The 14,911-nt window shown below is 35.3% G+C and overlaps 1 long non-coding RNA gene across 1 annotated transcript; it reads right to left on the reverse strand.

Moving 5' to 3' along the window:
- Positions 1-2,787: 2,787 nt before the first annotated feature.
- LOC133519862 (uncharacterized) lies at positions 2,788-3,778 on the reverse strand. Its single transcript, XR_009799683.1, has 2 exons — positions 3,598-3,778; positions 2,788-3,029 (listed from the first exon to the last, which is right to left on the reverse strand). It is a non-coding gene; the product is annotated as an uncharacterized LOC133519862 (long non-coding RNA).
- Positions 3,779-14,911: the final 11,133 nt, after the last annotated feature.

The following is a 14,911-nucleotide window of genomic DNA, read 5'->3' on the forward strand; positions in this document are numbered from 1 at the left end:
CCGCACGCACAGTGCGACAATAGGGCAACTCTTTGGAGCGGCTGTGAGGTTGTCGAGAGGTGAGTCTGCGGCAGCCAGATCCCGGTAATCCGTTCAGCAGGCCGCCGGCGTTATGACATTTTACACTTCCAACCTGGAGCATAGGTCCCGCTCTTGCGACTCCACTCTGGCCGGCCGGTGAAGGCAAGCGCAGAGGCGAGGGCCAAATAAAAGGACCCTCTGGAATAGGGGTCCGCGGTGTCGCCACTCACCGTCAGCTCGCCACAAGCTGCCCCCGCGGGTTAATTTATTTTATTATTAATCTTTTTAGTATAAGATTTCACAAAATAGTTTTTAGTTTGGAAGCTTGGAAAAGTTATCTACACATAAATTGACATATTAATACATATTTATAAGTAGGTACTTAAATACACAAAAACCATCCATAGCTCGGTGACAAATATTCGAGATAAATAATAACAAATAACAGTAAAATATGTGAATCGAACCTACGACCTCCATCCAGGTCGTGGGCTCCGTAGACAAGGTCTACTAGATTAGAAGGCAGTTGAATGTTATTTACTTATGTTTTCAAGAGATTTCTACCGAGGTTTTGTTATCAGCGGAAGGAAATTTCTTATAGACATAAATGCTATGTATGCGGTGTTATGTATAATGCTCAGTGTTAGAGCCATTAAATACTAAAAGCGTGCTATGAGGTAGGTTTATAGCGCTTTTACAGCTTCGTTACTCGACTAGGTGTTTTCCTTAGAATATAATAGAATTATTTTTATTGGTAACTAAATATTATAGGACATTATTACACAAATTGACTAAGTCCCAAAGTAAGCTCAACATTACATACAATACAATACAATACAATACAAATACTCTTTATTACACACCTCAATACAGAAACAGTACAAATAATACAACACATAAAAAAGAGGTAAACAACAGGCGGTCTTATCGCTAAAAAGACATAATACATAATATAACAAAAACAATATCTGGGAAATCGAGCTTTGCTCGGAAAACATATAAAAGCTCAGTAATGCGCGTTTTCCCTGACCTAGCTAACTAGCTAAACCTAGCTAGATCGATTTTTCGCCCCCGAAAACCTCCATATAGAAAATTTCATCGAAATCGTTAGAGCCGTTTCCGAGATCCCCGAAATATATAGTTGGTCAAGCAAATCTTGTCAGTAGAAAAACGCGGCAAATTTGAAAAATCGCGGGCTAGCAACACTGTGTTCGAATAATTCCAAAATCGCGTGTAATCTGTGTTTTATCTGTAGAATGTGGATCGTCCATCTTGTTTGTTTACATTCCGAATCGGTGCTAATTCAAGAGAAATTTCTGCTCCCAGCATTAAAATAAATATCAATATATTAAATAATATTGTGCATGACCATAAGCAAAGTCAAGATGCCTACAATGTAAGTAAAATCATGCTCGTTGATCTTAACCATTAGAAAATTTTGAGGTTATGATAATTACTGCAAGATCCCGGAGAATTTTTAAGATAATGTGCAGTTTTTTTCTGTTTCAGGGTTAAAAGGCTTAAATAAAGATAAAACGTATGCCTCAATATATCCAATAAGACCACGAATTGTGCCCTCGAAACCGCAACTGATTCGATTGTTCCCAATATCAACAGATGAAGTCCTCAAATATTTTCAAAGGTAACTTTTTTAAACAATCTTAAGACGTTTAAGAACCTTGATTATACCTACTTTCTTTCGCAACATCTACCTAATACTTCCATATGTTTGTTGCAGGATTAAAACTCTCCCAATATAAGGCGTTCGTAAAAGTTTCTCTTCATACAAAACTTACCTACGGCGGTTTACGTACATACGTGTACAACGCAAACAAGACGAAAAATAAACTTGTTAATTAAAAAAAACTAAAAAAATTGGTACAATAGTTTAGTATTATTATTGTAAAAGTTGTCCGTTTGTTAATCATCACGAAAATATATTATTTAGGCTGATTTGTTTCATGCACTCAGCTATTGCACATGTATACCTATGGAAAATCCTAGTTTATACTTTCTGAAGTCGGTATGTACCTATTTAAGAGAAGTTTTAAGTCGCTTTACCTGTTTGTTCAATAAATTAAAATAATTTATTCAGTGTGCATAATTTTAGAAAAATATTTTAACATTTAAATCATACCTTCTATTATCCAGAAACAATATAACTCCATATTACTCACATGAGTGGAAGTTGTTAAGTTTCCATTGTCAAGGTATCTTTTATTAATATTTTGAGTACCTGAAATTGTGTCAGTTCCTGACAAGTCTTGAATAGACTAATGTGAAAGTTAATAAAATTTCTTAACAGCATTCTCCTGATATCTAAATGACTTTTTTAATTATCTACATATAAAATATGATCTAGCCGATACATGTAAATATCTAACATTTTTAGCCTGTATAAAAACAGTAGTGTGAGCAAAACCTTACCAAGCTAGCATGTAAGAGTGGTCTCAGAGATATTGGAATATCTCTGTACTATAAATTAGGCAAATTGCTTAAGACTAAGTTTTATGTGTAACTACTACTGAATAAATTTTGAAACTTGGAATGGAAACTTTAAACTTGAAATTACAAATTTTCAAACAGATCTGTTTTATGCTTAAGATGCAATAAGTGACTAGGTACAAAGTATTCTGATGCTTGGTTGGAGTGGACCAGTAACATTGGTAACTTAATGATATTTTTTCAATGAATGGCCTGAATTAAGTGTAAGTAAGCTAAAGTGATCCGTATCTTAATTGCCTTGAAATTAAATGAACACCAAAATATCTGCAGTTGTGTTTTATTTATTTTTAATCTGTATATTTATATAAGTATATTGTAAAACCATTTCAAAATTACACTGGTATGTGAATGTGACATTGTTCAAGAGAAATACACTAATTTACAATTTAACAAGTGGCATAATTATTTTCTTTGGGCTTCTTCAGTTTCTGAACTGATGTTAAAAACAGCTTTCTACCGTGGTGCTCATGTTCTCTTTGCTCCCTATTTGTCTTCTAAGTTTGCTAAAACAGAATAAAACCATATCAAAATGATGTAAATAGTCCAGATATTTGATATTTAATAAGCCCTGCAATTGTGACAAGAATAGTTACAGTGATACCCTACCAGGGCTACCGCTGCCAGTGATGGCTCAGGGGTTACTTACCTAGGTTTTAATATTTACCTAATTAAAATAATGGATTGTTTTATTCTAGTTAAATTCAGTAGTATAGGTACCTACTAACAGCTCGTTTTGGTAAAAAGTACTCAAGTGCAAATGCCTTAACCTTTACATTTATTTAGCTATGACATCTTCATGTTTAAGTTGAATATATATGTAGCAGATCTGCTCCTAAGCATACCAAAGGTTAAGAATGCGAGCGCTCGCCTTTTGCGTCCACCTTTTACTAAGCATACAAACCTTTATTTTAATTCAATATATTGATATATTTTTCGATTGTACCTACCTAAATATGTCTAATTAGCTTTTGAAGGTTGCATAAAGGAGCATTTGTATTGCATTTTATCGTGATATATCTTTAATATTGAATTCCAACCGAGAAATCTGATAATATATTAAAATCCAGCTACCTGCGGAAGCAATGATTTGATTCAAACATTATTTTCTCCAGCATAGTCCGTTTGCAAATAGGTATTTTTTGATCTCGTTTATCATATTGATTGACATCGTTTTTACTCCAGTTTAAATTGTCCCTCTCATAATAATAACAATTTCCAAATGCTTCAATAAACCGCGAGCGGCAATTTTAGTTGACGTACTAGCTAGCTACATATTATTAATCTGTGTGACGTACGAAGAGCGCGCTCAGCGGAAAAAAATATGTTTCGGTTCGATGTACATTGCTGCTTTTCTTAGCGCAATACTGCTATGTGAGTGTTGCCATACTTCAGTTTGCTTTACATTGCTACTGACAGACTTTGCTTGACAGACTATATATATAAATATACAAGAATTGCTTGTTTAAAGGTATAATAAATATAAATATACAAGAATTGCTTGTTTAAAGGTATACTTAGGGCATACTGATAATTCATGGAACTGGCCACTTAGAAAACTTAAATTAAAAAAACTACTATAGGGTTTGAAAAAACTCTCTGGCAGTATATTACTTTTTAATTTGTGAGACTTTCATTTGTTTTTTCATCGTGACGTTGGGTTGAAAATCGTGTTTCGTTGTTGCAATGAATTTAAGTCGTGAACATTTTCGAAGCATGATTTTTTACGATTTTCGATGTGGTTTAACTCAGCAAGAAAGTTGTCAAAGACTTCAATTAGCATTTGGCGATGAAGCCCCATCTCGTAGCTCTGTTTATTCGTGGTTTAGTGAGTTTAGACGAGGACGTGACCATCTCCATGATGATGAACGTGAAGGCCGGCCGGCGACAGCGGTTACCGATTGTAATATTGATACTGTACGACAACTAAGTAATTGAAACTGACAAAAAAATTACCTGCCAGCAAATTCGTACTACCTTAGGCATTGGAATGAGCCAGGTGCAATAGATACTGCATTTGCACCTTAAGGTTCGGAAACTTTGTACGCGATGGATACCGCACGATTTGACGGACGACTGCGTGTAGAGTGGTGCCGTAAAATGATAATAAAATTTGACGGCGGACAATCAACGGCTGTATATAATATCGTAACAGGTGATGAAACCTGGGTTTACTGCTTTGAACCAGAAAGGAAAAGTCAATCGGCGGAGTGGGTCTTTCCTTTTGAAGACTTGCCGACGAAAGTTAAAAAAAGTCGAAGCACTGGTAAGAAAATAGTTGCTTCTTTTTTCGGAAAATCAGGGCATTACACCACTATGCCGCTTGAAAACCAAAAGACAGTAACTGCAGATTGGTATGTAAACACGTGCTTGCCCAGAATTTTTGACAAAGTTCGTGAAAAGCGTCCCCGTAGCAAATAAGTCCTCCACCACGACAACGCGTCGGCACATTCCGCCAAGGCAACGAATGCGTATTTGAAGGCCTCAAATGTGGAATTAATGACTCATCCGCCATCTCCCCCCCGCCCCGATCTCGCACCATGTGATTTCCAAAAGTTAAAGATAAACTCAGAGGTTTACGATTTACAAGCCCGGAAGTGGCAGTGAATGTTTTCCACTAAGCCATCGAAGAGGTCCCTAAGGAAGACTGGACCCACTGCTTTTCACAATGGTTCCAGAGAATGCAAAAGTGTGTAAATAGTAAGGGTATATACTTCGAAAAACAATAAATATGTCATAAGGATAATAAGTCGTCTTATTTAAAAGAATCCAGAAACTTTCAGTATGGCCCAACGTAAGATAGATAGTACGAGGTATAAAGTGCCACAAAATGGCCTCATCTCAGCATGTTGCTAGTGGCTTCCAGTACTGATCTTCCGATGAGATCCTCAATTTCTGCATTCTCAACTACCCGTTTTAAGTATGCGGCGATTGAGTGAGATGGAAGACATGCTATCGCGTTTACCTAATTTAATTTAAATTAAAACAAATTTACTAAAGTTATTGTGTAACAAACTATCCTCTGATAGTTCAGTTTAAAAACATCGAAATACCGGGACGTGCTCCTAGCCAGCCGTGTGTTCCAAGTTGAATGTAAGAAATTCGCTCGCTCGTTCTATAATAGGTAGGTATATACCTACCTATTATAGTCAAGCTATGATACAACAATTTTCAACTATATTCAACTGAACATGTTTTAATAGACTGATATAAGCTTTAACTGAATAACGTAGTCGATAGCTTCAGAGCTATTTGTCTATGAAGTTGTAGATTTCAGCGTTGCATAGACTGTTTGACCTATATACTTCCACTAAGTATAGGTAATACGTACTGACACTACTGACTTAATAACTAGATATTGGCGGTTCCACAAAATTTCCAGTTAAAAACGCGAGTTTTTTTAAAACTTTAGTTATTATGAATAACTTAATATTTAACCTTTTCGACGCGTCAACCTAACCTCGTCAGAATGCACAAAGGTTGATATTGGTCTGTCAACGTCTTTGGCGGGCAAAGGGTTAAAGATACTTATTATATTATAATGTTAATAAATGTGACAAGTGTTATGATAATAAATTACTGTCGTTTGCCGTCTATACCACGTCTTAAGGACATAAGTAAAGTCAAATAAAAGCTTTTAGAAAATTTTTAGAAAGTAAATTTAAGAGGTAACTCGGGTAGCTATGTAGAGGTTGCATATTATTAAGAATATCAAAAGGACCCACTTGGTTGTACACAAGTACGAGTTTCCAGCTAACACAAGATTCCTCACCCCTCGTGACTTGTGAGTCGTGAGGCCTTCGTGCTCAACGAGGCATGCGATAAGAGACAATTGTTTAACGAAAAGAATAAATGCCTCCGACCTTAATTACTTAATTAACCGGAGGGTATTGTTTAATTCAGCCGCGTCAAGATGTCTGTCTACTTGTAGAAGACAACTTTTGTTTCTTATAACAATGCCTGTAAAGTGCTACTTAGGGGAGAGTGGGGGAATTGGGAACGGCGGGTAATTAAAAACAGTGAGATATATACATTGTGTTTTTATTGAATTCTGTTACCTCCGGGGTATGGATAAGTACGTTTAAGAAAACTAAATGGCATACCTAGTTAATTTTCAATAAAAAAATTTTTTTTCTTTTTTTTTATAAATCTCCTTTCTGCTTACCATCTCTATGCCGACGACCTACAAATTTGCTCACAAGGCCAGCTTGATTATTTTCCTTACACACCACTAACACAGACTTGGAACGCATTTCGAACTGGAGCTCTTATTATGGTTTAAAGGTTAATCCATCGAAAACCCAAGCTATCATAATTGGTAGTCCAAGAACCATATCAAGAGTATATTTTGGTAATTTACCAGGTGTCCTATTTGATGGGGTACTGATACCTTTCTCTTCCGAGGTTAAGAATCTGGACGTAGTATTTGATCGTACGCTTTCATGGATACCGCAGCAGTGAGGTGAGCAGAAAGGTATGCAGCTATGGGTTCCCTTCGACGAGTTCGTAACTTTCTGCCTTTTGCTACTAAAATTGTCCTTGCCCAGTCTCTCCTACTCCCCATTTTGGACTATGCTGATATAAGTTATTTAGATCTGACAGAAGAGCAGTTATATAATAGTTAATAAACTCGAAATATTTTCATTAGGTTTATTTTCGGATTACGGAAATTTGACCACGACCACCAATTAATGGAACAAAATATTTTCAATTTTTGTTATAATTTTTATCATGTACCATGATAGAAGTAAGCACGGAATTTATGTAGTTGAAGACTCCAAATTTATTATTATCTTGTATGTGTGTCTGTTCTTTCAAACCAGGTGGTTTCAAGTTCACTAAAAATACAATCATGAGTTATGCTCACTTTGATTGATATTACGAATAACTTGAGGACATTAGGAACTAAGGAATTGGTAGCATTCCCAATTACGCCTGCATTCTTCTACATATCTATTCCTACTAATACTGATTGAAAGTCTAATATTTTTTTTATTTGCGAATCGTTGTATGCTTTGAGGTAAAAAAAGAAACTTAAAAAGTGATACTAGACTAGATTTAAAATCTCAGAGTTTCCATTTATCACTGTTTCTAATTACCCCATATGGTTTCGGGTAAAAAGGGACGCCAATGTTTTAGCTTTAGTCCAAATTTAGTAGAATATAATGTTTACTTAAAATTATTATTTAATTTATATTAGATACACAGGTAACCAAACTAACGGTTAGCGTAAAAATTGTTTGGGTTTGTGACATTTTTATATCTTTTTAGAGCGTTTGAAGTTAAGTGTTCCCAATTACCCCACTTTCCCCTCCATACCTACTGCGAACTAAAAAGAGCTTTGGACGAAAAATTTTGTTAGACTGAATTTAAACTGTCGTGAGTCATACTAACATTAAGCAAATTTTAGGGTTTAAGGCTTTTGTTGTAGGCACTTAGACAACGTTATATATAATGTATAAATACTTAAACACATAGAAAACACCAATGATTCAGGAAAAAATGTCCGTATTCATTACTTAAATAAATACCCTTACCAGGATTTGAACCCGGGACCATCGGTTTCATAGGCAGGGCCACTAGGCCAGACAGGGCCTCAAAGATTAGATGTATTTAAGTAGGAAGAAAAATAATATGTCTAAATAATAGAAATAAAAAATATCCCACGAATACAAGATACATGTAACGAATAAAAAGATACCTACTCCTAGTAAATATTTTCATGTCCTTCACTGAGCAACTTGAAATATTTCATTTTCGAAATGAATTCATTATAAAACAGCCAGCTATTTTATAAAATGTGTCTGGGAATGTACGCTACCACTCTAAATTTTTGATGAGCCGTGTTTTAATCCTAGGGTCTAGATGGTTTCATAATATTCAACAAGCGTAGGTCCTTGCCGGTGGATATTGAATTTTTAACGAAGCTCAGGTAACGAGGGCTAAGGAAAAACGGCTTTTGCAGCCCCATTGCCCGGGGAAAATTAATAAATACTGCAAGCAAACAGGAATTCTTTATAAATTTATCGCATTTAATAAGTATACTCAGGATTTTTATGTTAAATGTAAGAATAAAATTGTAAAAAAAACAGTAATTACTTTCTTGTCATCTGCATTTTGATAGTCATTGTCAAACAGTATCTTGAAAAAAATCCTATTACTCTATTAGTGTTTTTTTTTCTAAGACACTTGCCTCAAATATTGAATTCAATTGTTATTATTTTATATTATTCTAATAGGAATTTATTTGGTTAATTTTGGTTGACTGACATAATAATAATAATAATAACAAAATCATTTTGTATTGTTTTGTAAGTGTTTTTATATTTTACTTTTATATTCATATTATAAATGACCTAGCCTAAGACCAAAAATAAATAAAGGGAATAATAATAATAATAAAATTCTTTATTGTGCATTACTAAAGAAAGACACATATTACAAACAAAGACAGGACTTAAATTAGTAGGTAACAACAGGCGGACTTATCGCTATAAAGCGATCTCTTCCAGACAACCTTCAGATAGCGAACCGGTGGCAAGAAATAGGCTATTGGGCAGTGCAAAACAACAATAAAACAAGTATACTTATAATATGTTAATTTTAAATTATAAACTACAAACAATAAAACATACACTACATAAACTACATAAATTATTTAAATTACAATAATACACTACATAAACCTACATAAATAAATATTAAGCATTCTAGGGAGCGAAGTAACAACCAGGTAGAGAAAATAAAGGAGAATTTACTTACATGAATGAAATGACCAAGACTAAGAAAGTGATAAATAATGCTCTTTAAGACGTTTTTTAAAAATGGTTAAGGATTGAGCTCGTTTTATATCAATGGGCAAAGCATTCCACATTCTTACAGACTGGAAAGTGAAGGATTTGATGTAGAACTTACTAGATGACCGAGGGGGAGCAAGAAGAAGATTTTGAGAACACCTAACAGACGAAAGAAAACTAAACCGCTTTTTAAGGTAACCAGGAGTATTAGGAATAAATAAGGTACTGTAGAGAAGAGAAAGGATATGCGTATTACGTCGAAAACGTATCGGTAACCACTTGAGCTGTGACCGAAAGCTGGAGACATGGTCGAATTTCCGTAGCCCAAAAATGAAACGAATGCACACATTTTGAAGACGTTCAAGCTTGTTTAATTGCTCTTCTGTAAGATCGAGATAAGATATGTCAGCATAGTCTAGAATAGGAAGAAGAAGTGATTGCGCCAGCGCAATTTTAGTGGCAAGCGGTAAAAAGTTGCGGAGACGCCTAAGCGATCCCACGGCTGCAAAAATTTTTCGTCCAACCTCATTAAGTTGCGGACCCCAAGAAAGAGTACGATCCAAAATCACTCCCAGACACTGACATTTTACTTGAAATTGGCAATTGTAATTATATTCTAGTAAGTTATTGTTAAAACGGATTTGTACTGTGCATTTTATTCTAATAATATTTTAAATCTGTTGACATTTGTAATAGTAATTTGTGATGTTATATTTTTATATACTTATGTTCAATATTTATTTTAATTTTTAATAATAATGTACATAATTTTAATTATCAAGCAATTCAATGTTTGACACAATATTAATTAATGTTCAGATTAAAAAATAAAGCAAAATAAATACTTACACTTTACACTTCCTTATTCATAAATGTCTACTAAAGTTAACAAGCCGCTAATAATCGTTTGTCCCTTTCCGACGTATTGGTATGATGGAAAGGGACAAACGATTATCAGTGGCTTGTTAACTTTAGTAGACGTTTATGAATAAGGGGGATAGTAGTTACTTATTTATTTGTGCGAGCGAGTGGTATCGAGCGTTTTATCATTCTCTTATTTTAGAAGTTACAGGGTTGGGTTAGGTTAGGTTAGGTTAGGGGGGACACATTTTACCACTTTGGAAGTGTCTCTCGCGCAAACTATTCAGTTTAGAAAAAAATGATATTAGAAACCTCAATATCATTTTTGAAGACCTATCCCACACGTATGGGTTTGATGAAAAAACCATTTTGAGTTTCAGTTCTAAGTATGGGGAACCCCCAAAAAGTATTGTTTTTTTTTTCCTATTTTTGTGTGAAAATCTTGATGCGGTTCATAGAATACATCTACTTACCAAGTTTGAACAGTGTAGTTCTTAAAGTTTCGGAAAAAAGTGGCTGTGACATAAACGGACAGACAGACGGACATAACGAATCCATAAGGGTTCCGTTTTTTGCCATTTGGCTACGGAACCCTAAAATGTACGTTCGAAATGGCGTCTATCCCCTATCCCACTTGTATGATAAAGTTGCTGCATGCTACGCGGTGAGGCATGCTAGGAGCACCGTACCACGCGGTCTGCTGTGCAATAGACAGCTACATAAATATAATATCATTTTATTAATTAGATAGGTACTTATTAGTGTCGCGCTCTTACACATTTGGTTGAACACTCAGAACACTGAAGTATTAGACATCCATATTATTAACACATTCACCGCTGAGCTACGGTCGTAGCGCTACGTCGTAGCTGATAATATGAATTTCCCGGTATGTAGCGTAAATGCTTTGTAGAAGCAAAACGACAATGTGTCGTGATTAGCGTTGAATGGGCTAAACTGCAACGACCCATGTGGGTACATTATATACATTATAATGTTTGTACATTTAGTTTCAGCTTTATGCAATACAGCTTGCACATAGCCAATACACAAGAATACCTACTTACTCTTTAGTTTATGCCTAATCACGCCTCTTCACGGCGTGATACCTCCACTATTTCCTGAAAACCGCCGGGAAAAATACCTGGCTCTTTATTCCCTGCTCTCATCTAAGACGAGCCAGTATAAGTTAAACCTCAACATAGATGTAATCTGAACGTTATAGGAGATCATCTATATACGGGTTAATTGAAAAGAGTACTCGCAAAGCGACGAGAAAAAGTCTGAGCGTGTAATAAATTGTTAGTGTCCCACGTCAGCTAAATATGAGAGCTCTACTATATATTGCAGCGGACACAACCTGGAGATAAAAGTGACAATACATACAATACTTAAAGCATTTTTTCTTGTTCAAAATTTGGCTGTTTACTACCTGTTACTGTTTATTAACACATCCATCATTTTGCTCTTAACAGTAGGCTTCCTTAGTACAGAAGCGGCGCGAGCAGTATGTTGCCCGTGAGATAAACTATCCGTCCCTCTCTAATTAATGCAGTCAGAAAAAGACTGGTAGTCTATCTCGCGGGCGAGATACTGTCGCGTTGCTCCTGTGCTAGGCCTACAGATGGAGACATTTACCCTCCGGGGCAAAGTTGGACGTTTTAAACTATTATTTAAATTTAATTTCTTTTCAGATATACCTGTAACAGCGCGGGTGTTTAATTAAAACTTACAGACTAATTCGAACGTGCACTGAAATCAAACCAATATTAGAAGGAATCATATCAGTTACCTGTTATACGCGCGTTCATTTAGTTCAGAGTTTTCCGCACAAGTATTAGTGGGAGCGAGATGCTAGAGTTTGAAATGTTTTGGTGTTTTTCCTTAATTAAACTATGACTATTAAAAAAACAGACATTTGAAATCTTCAATCAACCCTTTAATTGTCCCCGATTATTAAATCAAATATAAAACTGTGCTACAACATTTTGAAAAAAAAAACTAACTTTTTCCAGGTATTAGGTATTCACAATAAACAGTAGAACCAGCTGACATCCCTACACAAAAATGAAGAGTGAAATAAATAGTCCAAACTAGTTTTAAGATTGTGTATCTACTTTATTGCTAAGGCAACAGTTCTGTCTATTATACCCAGGGAACTTTATTTGATATTCGTTTTTAACTCTCGTTAAAAGTTTGCCTTTGTTTGGTTTCTCAAAAGTTGTATGCGGTTGGGCTTCAGTTGAGCCGGGTGAAGTTTCAGTTCACGGCAGCTGTTTTTACGAATATATTTTTCAAATAACACGACTCATTTGATTTTATGGGTATAGTTTTCACGTAAAGTACACGTGATCGCACTATACACGATACGCTTCTTTGATCTTGAGCGGCATTGTGATTTTAAAATCTGTTGAGGTTTTATTTAGGTATTGAAACCTAGCGGCCCACCACACAAGAAAAAAGAAAATAGAATTGAATTTCTTGTGTTTTGAAAACGAACAAAAGCAAATTTCCATTTAATAATGATTTTAGGTAAGTAATTAGTAAGGTATAGGTAAGGTAATTTGTACTAAAATTAGGATTTATGACGGTGGGACGCTAGAGGTTGAAATTTGAATCAGGTAACAAGGTAATGCGATCCAAACTGGATGCAAATAGCCCAGAACAGAGCAAACTGGGCATCTTTGGAGGAGGCCTTCACCTGCGGAGGGGTTCTTGCACTTTAAGTACTATGAGTCTAAAAAAAAAGTTAGTGTTAATCATAATCTAGATTTAGTGTTTTTAGCTATGGCAAAATGTATAGTCTAGTTTGCAGGAAATAAAAGGCTTTTTTATTTTTATTTATTTTATGATATGAATTGCCTGTAGGGCTAAAATGATGGCCTCTTTATCACTCGCTACCATGCCTATCGCGCTATAAAAACTTTTGTAAGGGCGGAAGTGACGCATGACGTGATAGGCGATAAAAAAGTTAAAAAAGCGACAATTCTGGATAAAATGAGTTACCATTCTAGTCTCGAGATCAATGCGGTAGCAAAAGTAACGTATTTTGACAGGTAACTTACATTGTCCGTGTCAGCCATGCATTAGTAACGTTGCAATAGAAATGTCAGCGCAGTGCTGCAAATGCTGCAATGCTGCAGACACAGCAGTAAAGTTGACGCATTAACGTTGGTACTGTTAATCCAACTGTCACTTTTTGAATATACGAGTATACTCGATACTCATTAGTTTAAACTTAAAAATTGCTAAATTTTATTATTTTAGATTTTCCTCGTGATCTCATCTCATCCAAAAGTTATCCAAGTGGCAGTTTAATTTGCTACGAGTAGGTAACACATTCGACGTGATGATAAATAAGTCCATGAAATGGCTTGGGGTCGTGTCATGTCAGCTTAATATCTTTTGTTTTGGTTTGGCTAAAATAACAGATAACAGACTGTTGGGTACCTAAACGACAGATGTTTTTGTTGTTAAGTTTATCATACTCAGACCATGCAATGCATACAGTGCATGGTCTGAGTATGATAATTTCGATGTCATTTTTTAGGTTAAGTACAACTTATCTTAAGCTTCTGGTACTTAAGCGTGTGGTTGTTTTATGCGTTACGAGTATAAACAGCGTTGAAAGCATCCGATCAACCTCCCGAAAACACATCGTTGTTTTTGGTGGCAAAGTGTGAGAGTGAGACCGTACGTTGCGTTGCGTCGCGTTGTTTCGTGGCAAGCGTGATATATTTTTCTCTCAGCTCTCAACTCAGCAGCTCGAACAAGCCTACTTTCGTCACTCCAGGGAGTGAGACATAGTTTTTTAATCTAGTGAAGGCCATGAATACAGGAATATTTCTAGAACCTTTCGTCATAATGATGATGCCTTTCATTCATGAATGTAAATAAATGTGGTTAACTTTACTTTTTGTTGATTTTTTTAACCTTTAATATGTTCTCACTACTGAGGTTAAAAGTTGTATGTGTCACACGAGAGCAAAGTTATTTTACATCCTGTGTTTTTGAGCCCCTCGCTACGCTCAAGATTCTAACTTAGAATCACACGCTTCGCTCGTTTTATAGAATATAGAATCTTCCGCTTACTCGGGACTCAAAATCAACACTCGCAAGAAAAACCTATTTAAACCTATTCTTGTTGCTCAAATAACTATTAAAAGTACATTTTAGACCTATGTTAGTGCTTTTTTCTATCGACCGAAAGTCAAAAACTCATAATTCGGATCACTGAAGTCTCTAGAGAAAGGCCAAAAATTTTTTGGCAAACATACTTATTGTGATCTAATAAAGACTTTTCAAAAATTCCGGTGACAGCCTGCACCTTAATATAATAATTTGCATGATAGAGAATTTCTAGAAGTTTCTACAATCTATAGACAATAATGTTTGTGTGCCACTGTCGTCAGCTCATTATCGTTTTGGTGAGTAAGGTGTAAGTCATTGATAACTTTTTTCGTTATTACTAGCCTGTTTGTATACATACACTTCTACGGACAAAGTGGACAAGATTAATTTACATTAAGATTTGACGCAAAAGTTCGCTTAAAACATTTTAATTCGGATGCTTCAGATTTATGCTTATCTATGTCACGCACGCCCATTAACTACGTAAATTAATTAAAACTCCTTTGGAGCTCTCTCTCCTGATAGGAATAAACGAGCATTTCAAGTTAATACTGTTAATATGTTGTGTGGTATTATTTAATTTTTGCCTAATGGGTTTT

This window comes from Cydia pomonella, chromosome 7 (assembly GCF_033807575.1).
Source record: "Cydia pomonella isolate Wapato2018A chromosome 7, ilCydPomo1, whole genome shotgun sequence".
Classification (NCBI taxonomy): Eukaryota; Metazoa; Arthropoda; class Insecta; order Lepidoptera; family Tortricidae; genus Cydia; species Cydia pomonella.